This window comes from Phocoena phocoena, chromosome 5 (genome assembly GCF_963924675.1).
Source record: "Phocoena phocoena chromosome 5, mPhoPho1.1, whole genome shotgun sequence".
NCBI lineage: Eukaryota > Metazoa > Chordata > Mammalia > Artiodactyla > Phocoenidae > Phocoena > Phocoena phocoena.
The window spans coordinates 92048123-92064887 of record NC_089223.1 but is presented as its reverse complement, the minus strand read 5'-3'; the positions used below and the strand labels follow the sequence as shown (position 1 = coordinate 92064887).

Sequence of the window (16765 nt, the reverse complement as noted above, 5' to 3'; positions counted from 1 at the left end):
CTGTGGCTGAATTTTAAAAGTACAGAAGTCAGTAGCAGAATATAAGTTTTCAATACTATACTATTTGGTTTAAGAAAAATATTCTCTTCAAATTATAGAGTAATATTAATTCTTTTAATATTATAATGAGGGTGCTCACACCATAGTCTTTAAATCTGAAGCCTGATAGGACAGTCTGAGTTTAAATCCTGGTTTTGCCATTTAAGAACTGAGTGACCCTAGGCAAATTACTAAACTCTCTGACCCTCAATTTTTGCATATCTAAAAGGGGTTAATAGTGGTGTGTACATCACAGGAAGTTGTGAGTTTTGATTAGATTAATATATGTAAAATGATCAGAACAGTAATTGAACAAATTAAGTGTCCTGCAATTGTTTGCTAGCATCATAATTCATTTGCATCTATACACAGCTCTTTTCAGTGTGCATGCAATTATATGAATATCACTGGGAATGACATTTTATCCTTACATAGTACTATTCTCATGATAGGTAGCTCAGACTTAGGTGTAGATGATAGAACTGTTCTACCAAATGAAATAGTTAAATTGATGATAGAGTTAAGGGTAGATTAGATCCTATTTAAAACCTATACGAAATGTGTCTCATACAGTATGGTGACAGTTACCATTACTTGAATTTAATCTTTTCCCTACTCTTCTTTCTAGGGACTCAGTTAATCAGTGTTCCTTGAGTATCTAATATGTATCAAATATTATACTATGATTTTTTAAAATAATTAGTTAATTAATTTATTCTTCCCTGCGTTGGGTCTTTGTTGCTGGGCTCAGGCTTTCTCTTAGTTGCGGCGAGCTGGGGCTACTCTTCGTTGCAGTGCACGGACATCTCATTGCGTTGGCTTCTCTTGTTATGGAGCATGGGCTCTAGGCACATGGCCTTCAGTAGTTGTGGCACACAGGCTCAGTAGTTGTGGCTCGTGGGCTCTAGAGCACAGGCTCAGTAGTTGTGGCACATGGACTTAGTTGCTCCGCGGCATGTGGGGTCTTCCTGGACCGGGGATCGAACCCATGTCCCCTGCATTGGCAGGCAGATTCTTAACCACTGCGCCACCAGGGAAGTCCCTATACTATGATTTTAATGCTTAAGACAGGTGCAGTTATTGCCTTGAGGCAGCTTATACATTGGAGGGCAAGAGTTACATCAAACAAATAAGTATTGGCACTACAAAGAAAAAGTTATAGTAATATTATACTAAAAGAGGACATCTCTCCTGGTGCTGGGTGCAAAAGCCACCCTAACTGAAGTGCTATAATGACCTGAGATCAAAGAATGAAAACTTTAGCTACCTGAGGAGGAAAAGTACCAAGTAGAAAGCATGGGGTATGGGAGTTTACATGACATGTGTACTGACTGTAGAGAAATACAGGTGTGATGTGATGCTGGGGACTGAAAGAGAAGCCAGAACTCCTAGAACTCAGAGTTCCTGTTAAAGGTAGTGACTTGGGGCTTCCCTGGTGGCGCAGTGGTTGAGAGTCCGCCTGCCGATGCAGGGGACACGGGTTCGTTCCTTGGTCTGGGAAGATCCCACATGCCGCGGAGCGGCTGGGCCCGTGAGCCATGGACGCTGAGCCTGTGCGTCCGGAGCCTGTGCTCTGCAACGGGAGAGTCCACAACAGTGAGAGGCCCGCGTACCGCAAAAAAAAAAAAAAAAAATAGTGACTTGGCCGACCCCCGAGGAGTCCCAGGCCATCAAAGCTCTTCAGAAAGACCTCGAGCAATTTGCCAAGCTCCTAAAGCAGAGAGGATCTCCCTGGGATATACCCAGGCCGATGTGGGGCTCACCCTGGGGGTTCTCTTTGGGAAGGTGTTCAGCCAAGCAACCATCTGCCGTTTTGAGGCTTTGCAGCTCAGTTTCAAGAACATGTGTAAGCTGCAGACCCTGCTACGGAAGTGGGTGGAGGAAGCTGACAACAACGAGAATCTGCAGGGGATATGCAAGGCAGAGACCGTCATGCAGGCCCGGAAGAGAAAGCAGACCAGTATTGAGAACCGAGTGAGAGGCGGCCTGGAGAGCATGTTCCTGCAGTGCCCAAAGCCCATCCTGCAGCAGATTAGCCACATGGCTCAGCACCTCGGGCTTGAGAAGGATGTGGTCCGAGTGTGATTCTGCAACCATCGCCAGAAGGGCAAACGATCAAGCAGTGACTTTTCGCAGCGAGAGGATTTTGAGGCTGCTGGATCTCCTTTCTCAGGGGGACCAGTATCCTTTCCTCTGGCGCCAAGGCCCCATTTTCGTACCCCAGGCTATGGGGGTCCTCATTTCACTACGCTGTACTCCTCGGTCCCATTTCCTGAGGCTGAGGCCTTTCCCTCGGTGTCTGTCACCACTCTGGGGCTCCCCCATGCATTCCAACAGAGGTGTCAGCCCTTCCCAGGAATGAGGACAGAGGAAGGGGGACAGCTAGGTAGAAAACCCTGGGATTCGTACCAGGGCTTTGGGATTAAGTTCTTCATTCACTTAGAAAGGAATTGGGAGCACACAGGGTGTGGGGGCAGGGAGTTTGGGGGAACTGGTTGGAGGGAAGGTGAAGTTCAGTGATGCTCTTGATTTTAATCCCTGCATCACTCATCACTTTGTTCTTAAAGAAGCCTGGGACCTAGAAAAAAAGAAAAAAGATAGTGACTTGATGGACCCTAAGTCTTTTTGTTTGTGTTTTTGTTTCCTTACTAGCGTGAACGTGAAATTACTAAGGTTATATTTTTAATGAAGGGGTTCACTTTAATGTTCTGTACCTTTGAACTGTATGCATTTGATTTAATAAGCATACCTATAAATCCTATAAATCTTATTTTGATGATGACTCTGACTACTATGGGAAGATTAATTGAATGGAAGATGTGGAGAGAGCAGATAGGAGGCAATTTAGTAATGCAGGAGAGAGATTATTGCATCTCGGCCTGGAAGGATGGCTCTTGGAATGAAGAAAAGTGGATAATTTTAGAATCTTTAGAAGAGACAATTTGTAAAACTTGGCAGTTGATGGATAGGAAAAGAGATGAGTGTACTATGGTTCCCATATTTCTGGTTTGAGTGTATGAGGTGTGGAATATAGGACGAGGTACAGGTTTGGATATGAGGAAGTTTATAAGTTTAGCATTAAAGTAGTATTTTTTTCTTTTCGAATTAGGTCTGGACTACTGTGGGGCAAATGCAATGTTGAGATGAGTATGTGGTCTGGAGTGCAGAAGAAAGCTCTCAATTGCAATATAAATCTACAAGTCATAGACATAGAGATGGAAATTGAAGCTATGGAAGTAAATCATGTTATAATGGAGGAAAGAATATAGAATAACAAAGAGGAGCACCTTGGAGCAACTAGAGCCTGAAAAAAAGCCAGCATTTAGTGATCAGTTAAAGAAGGAGGAACTACTTATGAAAGGAAGCTAGAGAAAAACATGGGAATGTGGTACATTAGATATCTAGGAAAGTGAGTTTTGAAAAAGGAGAGAATGGGCCCACAGGGTAGAATAATGTTAAGTTAAATAAAATGAGAGCTAAGAGTGTTTCATTAGGTTTAGTAAAGTGGTTATTGAGACCAAAACAACTGTAGTGAGAACACATTAGGTACAGTAGTGAGAGTGGAAGAAATATTAGAATAAGCAGGAAGTGAGGAAATAAAGGGTAAATGTCTTGTTGGATATTTGAGTTTGGAAAAAAAGAGCAAATGCGATTGTCCACAAGAGGAAATGGAATTGAGAGAGCATTTATTTGTTTTTGTTTTTGTTGTAAGAAGGGAAGTAAGTTTTGCCCACTTAGGGCAGGAGTCAGTATGGAGAGAATGACTAAAGATGGGGAAGAAAGTTTGTAATAGACACCTCCAGGGTCCTGGGAAGGTAAGAGGGATGCAGAACACAGAAGGAAAGGAAAAGGTGCCATGCAGAAGCAGGTTGGTTCATACATTCAGATGTTGGACACCAAGGGAGTTTCTGTTTAACACTTCTCCATTTCCTTGGTGAATAGAAGGCAGTAGCTTCCATAAAGTGTGAGGGGAAGGCCAGTAGAGTGGGGACCAGGGGTTGGAGAACAGTTGAGATTTTCAGAACAGGAGAATGAGAGAATGAGAGCTGACCAAACACGTGGATTGCCATGTGCTGGTAAATTCTTCTCAAAGGTGGTGACCATATATTTTATATGGATGTTAGCCAACTCTGAGATTGTTCCATGAGCACTCAGCAACTAAGATGCTTGTACAGAGAAGATGGGCAGTTGGATTCATTCAGGGTTGGGGATTTTAGGGCAGGTGCAATAAAAGCCCCAAAACACAAGTGAGCTTAGGTTATTGGTGAGGATAAGACTGCAAAGATGAACCACTGAATCCAAGCTGGATGGGCTTCATCTTTGTCATCATTATCTTCATCCATTATCATCTTCTGAATAAGGATGGAATTGAAGTCAGAAATGCCTGAAAAAAAGGAAGAAAGTAGACAGAGTGGTTGGTAACAGATGAAGGATTCTCCCATCTCATCATGCCTCTATCACCACAAAGACACTGTGTCGAAAGAACATCGTCTCTCCATCCAATTCTTGGGAATTAGTTAGTTAGTTAATCGTGGTGGTCAGAGCTAGACATTTGTTGGAACAAGTTTTGCTAGCAAGCCAGAACTTTGTACCTCAAAAGCCAGAGCCAATCTGGCTGATTCCTTTGTGACCACCCGCTTTCTGGCTTTCTCCTCCATTTGCTTGCCCTCTTGTTGGGTGAACGCTCTCACACATCATGTTTCTGGGGGAAGGGCAGAGCTGAAGGGGAAAGCACGTCAGCTAGGAAGACCTTCTCTCTGCCTGCTGACTCTAACCCATTCCATCCAGCAGACCTGCGCCCTCATCCATGCGGCTGGAGGTGTGGGTTCCCTTCACAGCCAGCTCTGTGATATCTCTGCAGGCGTACCTGGGGGCGCTGTTCCAAGATCTAGATTAGAGTGGAAGGCAAAAGATCCCTTTTAGCCTCAAGCCTAAACTTTGTTCTCCCATCTGGTATAATGGAGAGGTTATGAATGGAGTTTTGTTGTCTGCATTTGATCTCTAACTGTGGGTCTTTGACCAGGTTATTTAAGCTCCCGATTTTTCATCTAAAAGTGGAACACTAATAATACCCATCTCACAGGTTGGTAATGAAGACCGAACAAGTTAATGCATGTAAAACACTTATCCAATACCTAAAGTATCATACTTAATAAATATTAGTTTTTAAAAATGAATTATTAAGTTACCAGTGGGCTCTTAATGTTATTTTAGAAGGTGATTAGTTTTGGTTTTTTTTTTTTTTTTTGTATTAAAACAACACAAGTTTATTATCTTTCAGTGTTGGAGGTCAGGGGTCTGGTATGGTTCTCAATGGACTGAGATCAAGTTGTTGGCAGGGTATGTTCCTTTTGGAGGCTCTTGGGGAGAATCCATTCCCACGCCTTTTCCAGTTTCTAGAAGCCACCTGCGTTCCTTGGCTTGTGGCCCCTTTCTGGCTTCAAAGCCAGAAAGGTAGCATCTTCCAGTCTCTCTCTGACTCTGACTCTCCTGCTTTCTTCTTGTGATTACATTGGGCCCACCAGGATAATCTCCCCATCTCAAGATTCTTAATTCTTTTGCAAAGCCCATTTTGCCACTTAAGGTGACATTCTATAGAATGTGGCCATCTTTGGAGGGCCAATATTCTGACTACCACTGGAGGCTACTGCAAAAATCCAGGCAAGAGATGATGGTGAACTGAGTCAGAGTGACAGCAGTGAAGATGGTGAGAAGTGGTGTTGTTCTGGATATATTTTGAGGGTAGAGCCAACAGGATATTCTGAGATTGGACGTGGATCTTTCTTTTCCAGTGGAGGGGGACTTCCAGTCTACCTCTGTGTTGAGGCTGGACCTCGGTGAGGATGTGGGTTTCTCTGGCATGAGGACCAAGGAGTCACAGGTCCATTACTGGAAGCTATGTGGCCCGCTAGGGCCTGGTGCCTGTTGCATGGCCTGCACTTGCTCAGTTGAATGGGTATGAAGTCGGTTTTATAACCTGCCATTAGCTCAAGTGCAGGGGCCCTCCAGGACACAGTCTCCCCCCACTCCCCACTGTCCAGGTTCTGCTGGGCCTGTCCTACCCCTATTTCTAACTTTTGGCCTGTTCCCCGGGAAGGTCACACTTGCTCCCAGGTCTGTCACATGTCAGTTATTTATGTGTTTGTTTATGTGTGAAACCAAGTTCCCCTAAAACTGAGTTCCCTTACTGAGTTTATGATTAACCTCTCTATCCAAAACTTTATTCCCTTGCTTGTCTCCTCTGACCTCAATCCCTTTCTTGTCCCCTCTGGCCTCAATCCTATGCTAACTGAACACTTATCAACCAGAGTCGGCTATTGTTGATAACATCATCAATGTATTAAAATTGCTACATCATCATTACATTGTACTACATCATCATTAACTTACAAACTCAGGTGTTTCTCCAGGGCAAGGTGAGCCCACAGATCTCCAAGCCATGGACTACCTGGACAGAGAATTACAAAAAGGAGACATCCTGATTCCTGAAACCATGATTAAGAAATGTCACGAGGCAACGATTAATTCTAGTTCCTTTGTTCTTCCCCCTTAAAACATTCCTAACTCAAAGACCAAGATGAAGTGTATCTGAGACTTGTCTCCCACTCCTTTGCTTGATGCCCTGTAAATAAATCCTTACTTTGCCACAAATGCCTGCTGTCAGTTTGGCTTTCTGCACCACGGGCACGTGACTTCTTGCTCACTTACATGTGTATCTCTCTGTCCAGAATGTGCTTAGATTTATTTTAACTTAAAAAATTTTTTATTTTATAATGTTTTACTCTTTGCTCATTTGATTGGTGATCTTAGAGTATGTACCTCATTTTTACTCTGGAGGGAAAGAGGGAGAAGTGGGAAGCTGGGGAACACTGAGTCCTGAACGACAGAGAAACAGCAGAGCTCCTGGAGGTAACTGAGAGGATAAAAGGGAGAAACAGGAAGATGGGCCTTGAAGGACGGGTACCATAAATAAATAAAATGCTTAGACTCACATGGCTGGGAAGATGTGGAACCTAAAATTCAAATCAGCGACTCATAAGGCTCCCAAGGCTTAAATCTGCCCCCAACACTATTACCAGGTTGTTTGCACTGTAACTAAGGAAACTGAGTAACAGTTATTGCTTAAGTCAGAAGTGAAAACTAGAGTTAAATTATCTGTGTAAAACTTGAATTATTTGTTGTATATGTAATGTATCACAATATAACTAGCTATATTTTTTAGTTGGAATAAGAGCAAAGATATGGGGCTTCCCTGGTGGCGCAGTGGTTGAGAGTCCGCTTGCCGATGCAGGGGACGCGGGTTCGTGCCCTGGTCTGGGAAGATCCCACGTGCCGCGGAGCGGCTGAGTCCGTGAGCCATGGCCGCTGAGCCTGTGCGTCCGGAGGCTGTGCTCCACAACGGGAGAGGCCACAACAGTGAGAGGCCCGTGTACCGCAAAAAAAATAAATAAATAAATAAATAAAGACCAAAGATATGAAAACAATACTAATTCTGTTTCTCATTTAAAAACTCATACTGAAATATTCCATATTTATTCATTGGTTTTTATTGTTGTTATATAGTACGTTTTTAGTTATTGGTATTCAGTTTATACACTGAGTATGTACTACATATCTAATAAAGAAATAAAAGTAAGTTAGCATTATTGTTATACTGAGGAAAAAACTGTTTACAATTAATAATGTGGTTGTTAGTTTTAGCAAATTCATTGCCCACCTGATTACTTTCACCTCATACTTCCATACTTTCTACCCTACACACTTCATCTTGAGCATCCATTCAGCACATGCTGGTTTATCCATTACTGGGTTAATATACCTCAAGTGCAGTTAGGATTCTGGAACTGAGAGGTTGAAGGTTTACTCAGGATTTGCCGATCGTCAATAAATGCCATTTCTCATCACAGTTCCTCAGTTCCTTTAGGTAAAATAAGGACAGTAGCACTGATCCATTTTCACAGTCTTGATAAAAAAAAATTAAACGCCTGCATGAAAAGATGTTAGTATGTTTTTTAAATAAAGATTTAAATGTGGAAAAATTGTAAGAGAACATAAAGTGGTGAAGGATTTGACTTAGAGGTCCTTTTTTTTAGTTTTAAAACAACAAAATATTGAGATACTGAAAAAGGTAATACAAGTAGAAGTACTCTGTAAGCTGTAGTCTATAAATGTAAGATGATATTGATATTACAAAACCATTCATATAAAATTCCCAAATTTCTTAAGAGATGTATCTATGTTATTTTAATTATAATAATGTATTTAATAATTGTTCACACTAAACTCCACTTAATTCTAAAATATGTTTTTGTACACATATACATTTTTTAGATAGTTGAACTTGTTAAATTGAAGGCTAGCTATATTTTATCTTTGGGAGTTAAACAATATACACCTGGAAAACTGGGGAAACCACAGTAATTTAAAATATTGCTATTCTGTGCCATTTTTGCTTAAGTTGACTCAGGAAATACAAGTAAGTGCCACTTAATGAAAAATATGTATAAATGGTTAAGTATATTAATGTAGATATGCAATGATGCAATAATGCTCCTATTTTGACTTAACATGAATCTTTGCTTTGTATCATATATTAAAATACCATTGGCAAACCACTCAACAATTTCCAGGAGTGTCCACTGGAGACAGTGTTCCAAGAGGCCATTGAGCTTTGCGTTTTTGAACCTTTGCTGTTGGGGCATTGGTTTCTGGATTGCTCCTCTGTTAACATGATGAGCTAATTGGCCTAGCAGGACTCCCTTTAGAATAGCGGCTTCTGCTTAGTTCATCAGGAGTACAATTTGTTGTTTCATTTCCTCTTCTGGTCCCACTGGGGAAATTGAATTGTGAAAAGACTGCCTACTGGGAACATTGAGTACTCTTGACTGAATAAGTAACTTTATTTATCTATTTATTTCTTTGGTACTGTCTTAATTAGCCAAGAAAGAAGGACTTTATTAGGTAAGAGAGTGCTGTGGTTTTGATACAGATAGGTGCTGTTAGCAAAGCGTTTGATTCACAGAGCCTTCTCAAAGTCAGGGTGTTTTGCAGGTACAAAGCTTATGTGAAATTTTAATTTGCAGTGCTAGAGCTGTTTGCCATTTTGGTAAGTGTTAGTCATCCAATGCAGAAGTTGAAGAGAAGTCAATGATGTTCTTTAAAAAAAAACAAAAACCCAGTTGTGAAGTTTAGAAGATTTATTCTTTGGACCACACAAACTTTAATTTTTCTCCAATAAATATTGTTGGTCCATAACAGTGTCCAGATGTGGGCTTGAACAGTGTATCCTTAAGTTTTAAAACCTTCACAATTTGTCAGTTGCATCATTATTTAATGCTGTATCCACTCTCAGGCAAAAACAGAGTTTATGAGACCTAAACATCATGAACAAAGTCGGATAATATATTTTACATCGTTTTTTTTTAGAATTGAGGACTAGTTTCTACTGTACCTTATCAAACTCTTAAGTGTAATAAGGAAATTTCCTAAGATGTGATTTAAATATCCTCTAAATTAAAACCTCAGATGTTTTCTAGAACACCAGTTTAATAACTGCTTATCCTGAGAGTAGAGGCAGAATAATGTAATGATTAGAGATACTCTGGCTCTAGAACAAGACAGCCTTGATCCCAGTCACTGCTCTGTCGCTCACTAGCTTTGTGACCCTGGGCAAACAACTGAATTCCCTGAATCGCATAAGGTTAACTTAATAGGGATAGTGAGAGTTAATACAAGGCAAGCTCTTCGAAGAGCTCTTGGCAGACTGCCTACCACGTAAGAATTGCTCAGTGGGTGTTAGCAGTTATTTTATATATTTCTTGATAATCCAGCACAAACCTGGTGCCAGTCATGTGTGCAATAAAGAATTAATAAATGCATTATTTAATGAGTGAATGGACAAGAGGAAGTGTTGTCCATAAAACTTAGAATCATTATAAATCCGTCTCTGCCCTATACTTTTAAACAAAACAGCACATTTCTCTGTAGTTATAAAATTACAGCCAAATGTGGGAGAGGCTCAGAAGAACTTAAAATCTATATTTAGATAATAGATCCTTATTATCCCTGAGCCATTACTATATATATATATAGTCTCTCAAAATTTTGAACATTAATTTGTAACATTCTATGAGTCTGGATGACTAGAATTTAAAAATTCATCTTAATAAAATACTGTGAAAAACTTGCAAAGATTTTTTAAAAATATGCCTTATAACCCTTAAGAAGAAGAGCTTGTTTGTATACGGTTCCCTGATGTCTGAATTGAACAGGTAAGGGGAGGGGACTGGGGGAGTCACTTCATGGACTGAGTTCCTCATGTTCTTTGCCAGATATGATGAATATTCAAAAACGAAACAAAAATAACTAAGTCATTGTTCCTACTCCTAAGGAAGGTGTAATTAATCTACTTGTGTAGATAGTTGTAACACATGATAAATCGAATTATATATATTTGTATATATACTATTATTTTATATACATAAGATATATGTAATAGGTAGTATACATATATTATACACACATACATATATACGTGTAAATTCAAGTACTTAGTAATAAAGTAATTATTACTAATAAAGTAATTATTACTTTATTACTAATAAAGTAATACAGTATCATTGCTCTAAATAAAGTATTATTACTCCAAGTCTGTGTCCTAGGAGTTTAAGAAAATAAGGAAGTTTCCTTCCACTACTAAGAATGTTCTGCTTCCCTTTGAAACAGATTTATGGGGAACTGCTGAAGTAAGGGAATCATCTTAATCATTTTTTAGAACTCTCAGAAAGTTCTGGTCTAGGAAAAAGGTGAAAAAATAAAATTTTCATTATGGGAGTTAGTTATTTTGTACTATACTAAGAAATACGAGTAAGATAGAGACATCATTGTTAATGATGTATGTACTTTTATTTTGCAATCACAGTAATTTATGGTAGTGTTGGAGGGTTTTTTTCCCCCCATGATTGTTCCCATGTGTGGGAATGCAAAGCAGCATGCCGGGCATATTATTTTCATTGTACTTGTCTATCTGTCTGTTTGGGCTTTCTTCACTCTTTTTTAATTAATCTGTGATTATCAACAAGAAAACATTGAGACTACTGTTACTAAATTCAGCACAAATGGAAGATGGTATTGATGTACTAAGTAATACGTGGTGGCCGTAATCAAACTTTCCATGTGATTTCCATTTGGAAAACAACAATTTAGCAAGTTAATTCCTGCCTTTAGTTGATTCTTAAAAATTGGTCTCCATTTGGGCTCTCTGTTATAAAGGAATGTGTTATTGTTTACTCTCTCCAGTGCATGAGTAGTAAAATAATTCAGAAAGTATGTTTTCATATGATAGAAGTGTAATTATCTTGGCAAATATTACAACAATAATATTCAGATACTGCATTTTCTGTTCTTGGTGCTCTTGCAGCTAGTTGGACCATGTGACTAGATCTGGACAATAGCATGTGATGTGTGTCACTTCTGGATTGACTCAGCCCTTGTGTGATAGTGTAGTCTTTCTTCACTTGCCATAAGGAAATGAGTCTTTTCAATAAATAGTCCTAGGTTAACTGGATTTACAAAGAAAAACAACTGCATCTTATCTCAGATATACACAAACATTAATTTCAGGTAGATTGAAGATTGAAATAGGAAATGCCCAACAATAATATTTCTTGAAAATGTCATTGAATATTCTCAAAATCTTTAGTTAGGCACATTTTAAAAAAATGAGACACATAAAGCACAAACCTTAAATGAAAAGAATAAGAATTTGAACTCTATTAAAATTTTTAAAACTTTTGTCAGAGACACCACTTCATAAATAAGAATAGAGGAGTATTTGTAATATTTGTAAATGTAACCACAAAAGGATTCTTATACAAATTATAATTATATTTTAAACTTCTATAAATCAATAAGAAAGAGCAGATAGCCCAAGAAAATAAACGAAAGAGAGTCAGACAAATATCATATAATTATCGCTTATATGCGGAATCTAAAAGAAAAATAATAATACAAGTGAACTTACTTACAAAACAGAAACAGACTCACAGACTTAGAGAACGACTTTATGGTTACCAGGGGGGAAGGGTGGAGGGAGGGATAGATTGGGAGGCTGGGATTGACATGTACACACTGCTATATTTTAAATAGATAACCAACAAGGACCTACTGTATAGCACAGGGACCTCTGCTCAAAATTCTTTAATAACCTAAATGGGAAAAAGAATATATACATGTATATGTATAACTGAATCACTTTGCTGTATAGCTGAAACTAACACAACATTGTTAATCAACTATACTTCAATAGAAAATAAAAATTTAAAAAAAGAAAGGGGGACAAAAGTCTTGGACAGGCGCTTCAAAATGAGAATATGCAAATGGACAATAAACACATTAAAATATGTTCAACATCATTATTTATTAGGACAATGCTAATTAAAGCCACAGTAAGACACCATTACTTACCCATTAATACAACCATTAGAAACAAAAATCAAAAAACTGATAACACCGAGAGCTGACAAGGACCGTAGACCTACTAAAACTCTCAAAAATTGCTATTTGGGGTGTAAGTTGGCATAACCTGTTTAGAAAACTGTTTTGTAATATCCTCTAAAACTGAACTTACTCATTCCTTATGGTACAACAATTACTTACTCATTCCTTATGGTCTAACAATTCCACTTCTAGGTAGATGCTCAACAGAAATATGTAGATTTGTGTTTTAAAAGATGTGTTCCAGAATATTCATAACAAGAGTATTATTAAAACCTCCAGTGGAAACAACCTAAATTTTCATCAACAATGGGACATAAAAAATAAATTGGAGAATATTCAAACTTTGGGTATGAATACAGTATGCGATGAAAATAAACTATGGTTACATACAACAACATATAATCTTACAAACATAATGTTGAGAAAAAAATGCCAGGTGAATAAGGTCCAGACTGCATGATTTCTTGTCCATAAATCTTATTTATAAATAAGTCTAAAAATAGACAAAACTAATCTGCTATAGTAAGAATCAGAATTGTGCTTTCCTTTAGGGAACTAAATGAGAAGAGTCATGGGGAAGGGATTTACTGGTAGTGTTTTGTTTCCTTGCTGTTCTTACATGGGTGTGTTTATTTTGTTAAACTTCATCAAGCTGTGTTCTTAGGACTTGTGCACTTTTAGTTATATATGTTATATTGCTAAAAAATTCAACACTGAATCTGTAAGCAACTTATTACAAAAAGGCTACATTGATAATTACACTAGGAACATCTCCTCTCCTTTCAAATCAGCCAAATCTTATTACTTTTAAAGTCAGACTTTTGTGCAGTCTAACTTTGGTCCACATGTACACTGCTCATATTCCCAGGATGCCGCTGTCTCTAAACATATAGGATTGCTGCCCTGAGATTTTCAAAGGGATGCAACGTATTACAAAAATGCTAGCAGCTTGTTTTGTGATGAGAAAGGATTTTTAAGCACAGACTGTTAGACTGTCTTCCAGATACTGAAATTTAATTCCCCAGTGCCTGCTCTTCCCCTTTAATAGTTATTTTAGGTTAGAGTTTTGTCTTTAGGGAAAACAAATGAAGGGACCGGTATGGAAGAAAATCAATGGACATACATACTTAAATATGGTAACGAAATCACCAGTAGTGTAATCCGGGTCAAAATATGTTTTTCAAGTTGTGAATAACAAAACTGGACTAAAAACTATCTAGAAATGTCTGCCTCTTGTTATTTCTTTTCAGTTTTAACCAAATAATGTCTACCCTTTCACTGGCCCTGCCATCCCCTCAACTATTCTAATTCAGCATTCCTAGTTGGCAGGCAGTAGTGGAGAACTTGACTTCACAGTCTCAACAGCTTAGTCCCAAACAAGCCAGCAAAACATTAGGACTCTCAGTTGGCAGAAGCATGAAAGTATCTTCAGAAGGCCAAGTGATGTCACGTGAAACTTCTGTTTGTCCACCTTATTTGAGCAAAGTTCAATGAGCATGATTTCAGCAGAATATGAGGTGCCCCTTATTCTCAAGCTTTTGACTGAGTTCTGTATATGGACATAGCTGGGGAAAACTAAATATTTCTTTGCAAAGTTCAAGCTCCTCCATATCCAATGGAAAATTAGCATAGTGGAGAAGAGCCAAACACCAAAGATTATATCTACTGCACTGTGAAAGGCCTGTTCTGTGGTCAGAAGCAAAAGCAAAACAAAGCACTTTGATTGGCAGTGCTTATGATGGACAAGTCTTTTCAGACAGATGCTGAGATGGGGCTACAGATAAAGAAAAGCAGAGGAAATCTGAGAATGGTGGTGATCAGCAATTGTTCCTTATCTCCACCTGCATCAAAACAGTCTGTGATGTTAGCGTTTTTTTAAAAACTCATTTGTTCAACAAAGGCTTGTTAAACAGCTTTTCAATCTCAGTGATTAGCTTGGGATGCAGTATTCATAGGACCTAGCACCTAGCTCAAGGGGCTCACAGACAAATTATAGGAGAAATAAGTTGGATAGAAACAAGTTACTACACTATAATGTAATAAAAAGAAATACACAAAAATAGAGTAAATCCACCAGGAGAATGTTATCCCCAACTCCAAGCTCATGCATGACAGAAACCCTTTTCAGGCTTCAATTTTGTATTACTTACTCTGTTTGAACTTCAGGACTTTTACACATCCAGTTTTTTATTCTAGGGCAGAATGTGTGAGACCAGCTCCCTTCTCTACTATTTATGCTCATATCGTAGCTTAAGCATCACTTTGCCCCAAAGCTGACCCTGATTCCCTTTTCCCCTACAGGGTAAAATTTCAGTTTGCTGACCCTGCTCTGTGCTCAGCCAACCTCCCTTTTGTTCATGATATTGCACTTGACTTTTACCATCTTTCTACTCCTACCAGATTATAAATTCCTTTAGGAGCAAGGCCTTTCTTATTTCATTCAGTGTGGAAACCCAGCTTCTGACTCTGGAACTTAATTTATACTCATTGAGTCAATAGTAAGTGAGCCTCAGTCTGAGAAGCCTAGGGGACATGATGATGCAATCTACCTGGTAGAACCACAGAAACATGGGAAAGAAACAGCTTGTGTCACTGTAGCTCATGGCATTGTTCTAAGTGACAGTTTTCTTATATAGTTTTTTGTGTCCTACACAATACCTAATGAAGAAAGAATATTATCCACTTTTAAACTTTGAGCTCCTGGGGCTTCTTAAATTTGGTCTGTGTCGCATTGGAAAAATCAGATGAAATGTGTTGACCCTCTTCCATTCCCACCTTTCAAATGCACCTGTGCTCATACCTGTTTGTATATAATTCCTAGGATCCCATGGATCTGATTCTCTAGAATCTTGGTGCATTACATCATCTCAGCGTCTTACCAGGAAGTAAGAATGCTTATACCCATTTTATAGTCCAAGAAACTTAAGTGCAGCATGGTAGAATAAATTATTTTAGGTCATTTACCTATTGGTTTGTGGTAGGTCTTGCATATGAACCCAGATGGATCTTACTCCAAAAACCATGGCCTTTACACGACACCTGACTTCAAAGCATCTGGCACATAGTAGTTCCTTTCAGGGGAAAGGACAAAGATGGGAAAATGCCAATGTAGGGTTGCTTGAGCCACTGTAGGGTTCACTGTGTTTTAAGCTGTTTGGCTTTTGTATATAGTGTTGAAACAAAGAATTAGAAAGTTCTTTAATATGTGGACTTGTAAATTTGTGCAAGAAAGTTGGGAAGGGAGAGCAGAGCCAAAGAGGAGAGCATGAGAGGGCAGAGCTACCCTACTTCAAAATGAGAGTTATGAAAAGCCGTCATTAATGATCTCTCATTTTATATTATTTTGGATGTGAGCTTGGGAAGATAATATTTTCAGACTTATTTTGACTCAGGTTCAATTATTTTTCTCATGGTAAAATATTTGTATACACACATTTATGTATTTATATATATTCATTTATATTTAACTCTTCAAAGGTGATCATTATTCAACTTAGATTCCTTGGTTAATAAAAACTAATAAATGCACATTTTATGTTTAAAAAGTTTATGCAAAACAAATTTACTCACTTTGAGTCTTCTATTGTATGTTAGATTTTTTCTACGGCTGAATAAAACACAATTAATATAGGATTAATTTATGCTCTTAGCCCATTAGATGTAATTTAATATAAATTAATCATTTTATATAGAGAAAAAATTTTGACAGTATTTCCCTGCATATTATTGTTATTATTAGCCTCAGCTTATATCAGAGCTATTAACTTAATAGGAAAGAAAATCCAAATTAATTTTTTCCCATGCTATGATGAAATCTTTTACATTTATGCTGTAAACTATAAGAGTAAATAAAAAAATACTTTTTGGCTTGCAAAAATCATTTTATTTCACAGACGAGATCTGGTAAGTTGCTTTATTACAAATGATTTTTTTTTTAAATAAATGCTTTTTTAGAGACAGAATTCACATAATGTAAAATTCATGCATTTAATGCATACAATTCAGTGTTTTTTGGTTTATTCTTAGAGTTGTGCAGTCATCACCACTGTCTAACTTTAGAACAGTTTTATCACCCCAAAAAGAAACCTTGGACCCATTACCACGCACTCCCCATTCTTGCTTCCCTCACCTTAGTTGTGTTTGCCCCTAGCAACTGCTAATCTACTTTCTGCATGTGAATTTGCGTGTTCTGGACATTTCATATAAATGGAATCATACAAAGTGTGGT

The 16765-nt window shown here is 38.3% G+C and overlaps 1 protein-coding gene and 1 pseudogene across 1 annotated transcript in view; both read left to right on the top strand.

Annotated features, from left to right (window-relative positions):
• The window catches only part of SLIT2 (slit guidance ligand 2), a 374063-nt gene that overhangs the window by 149165 nt on the left and 208133 nt on the right, over window positions 1–16765 (top strand). The gene's annotated exons all lie outside the window — the stretch shown is intronic.
• LOC136123734 (POU domain, class 5, transcription factor 1 pseudogene) lies at window positions 1670–2401 on the top strand (annotated as a pseudogene).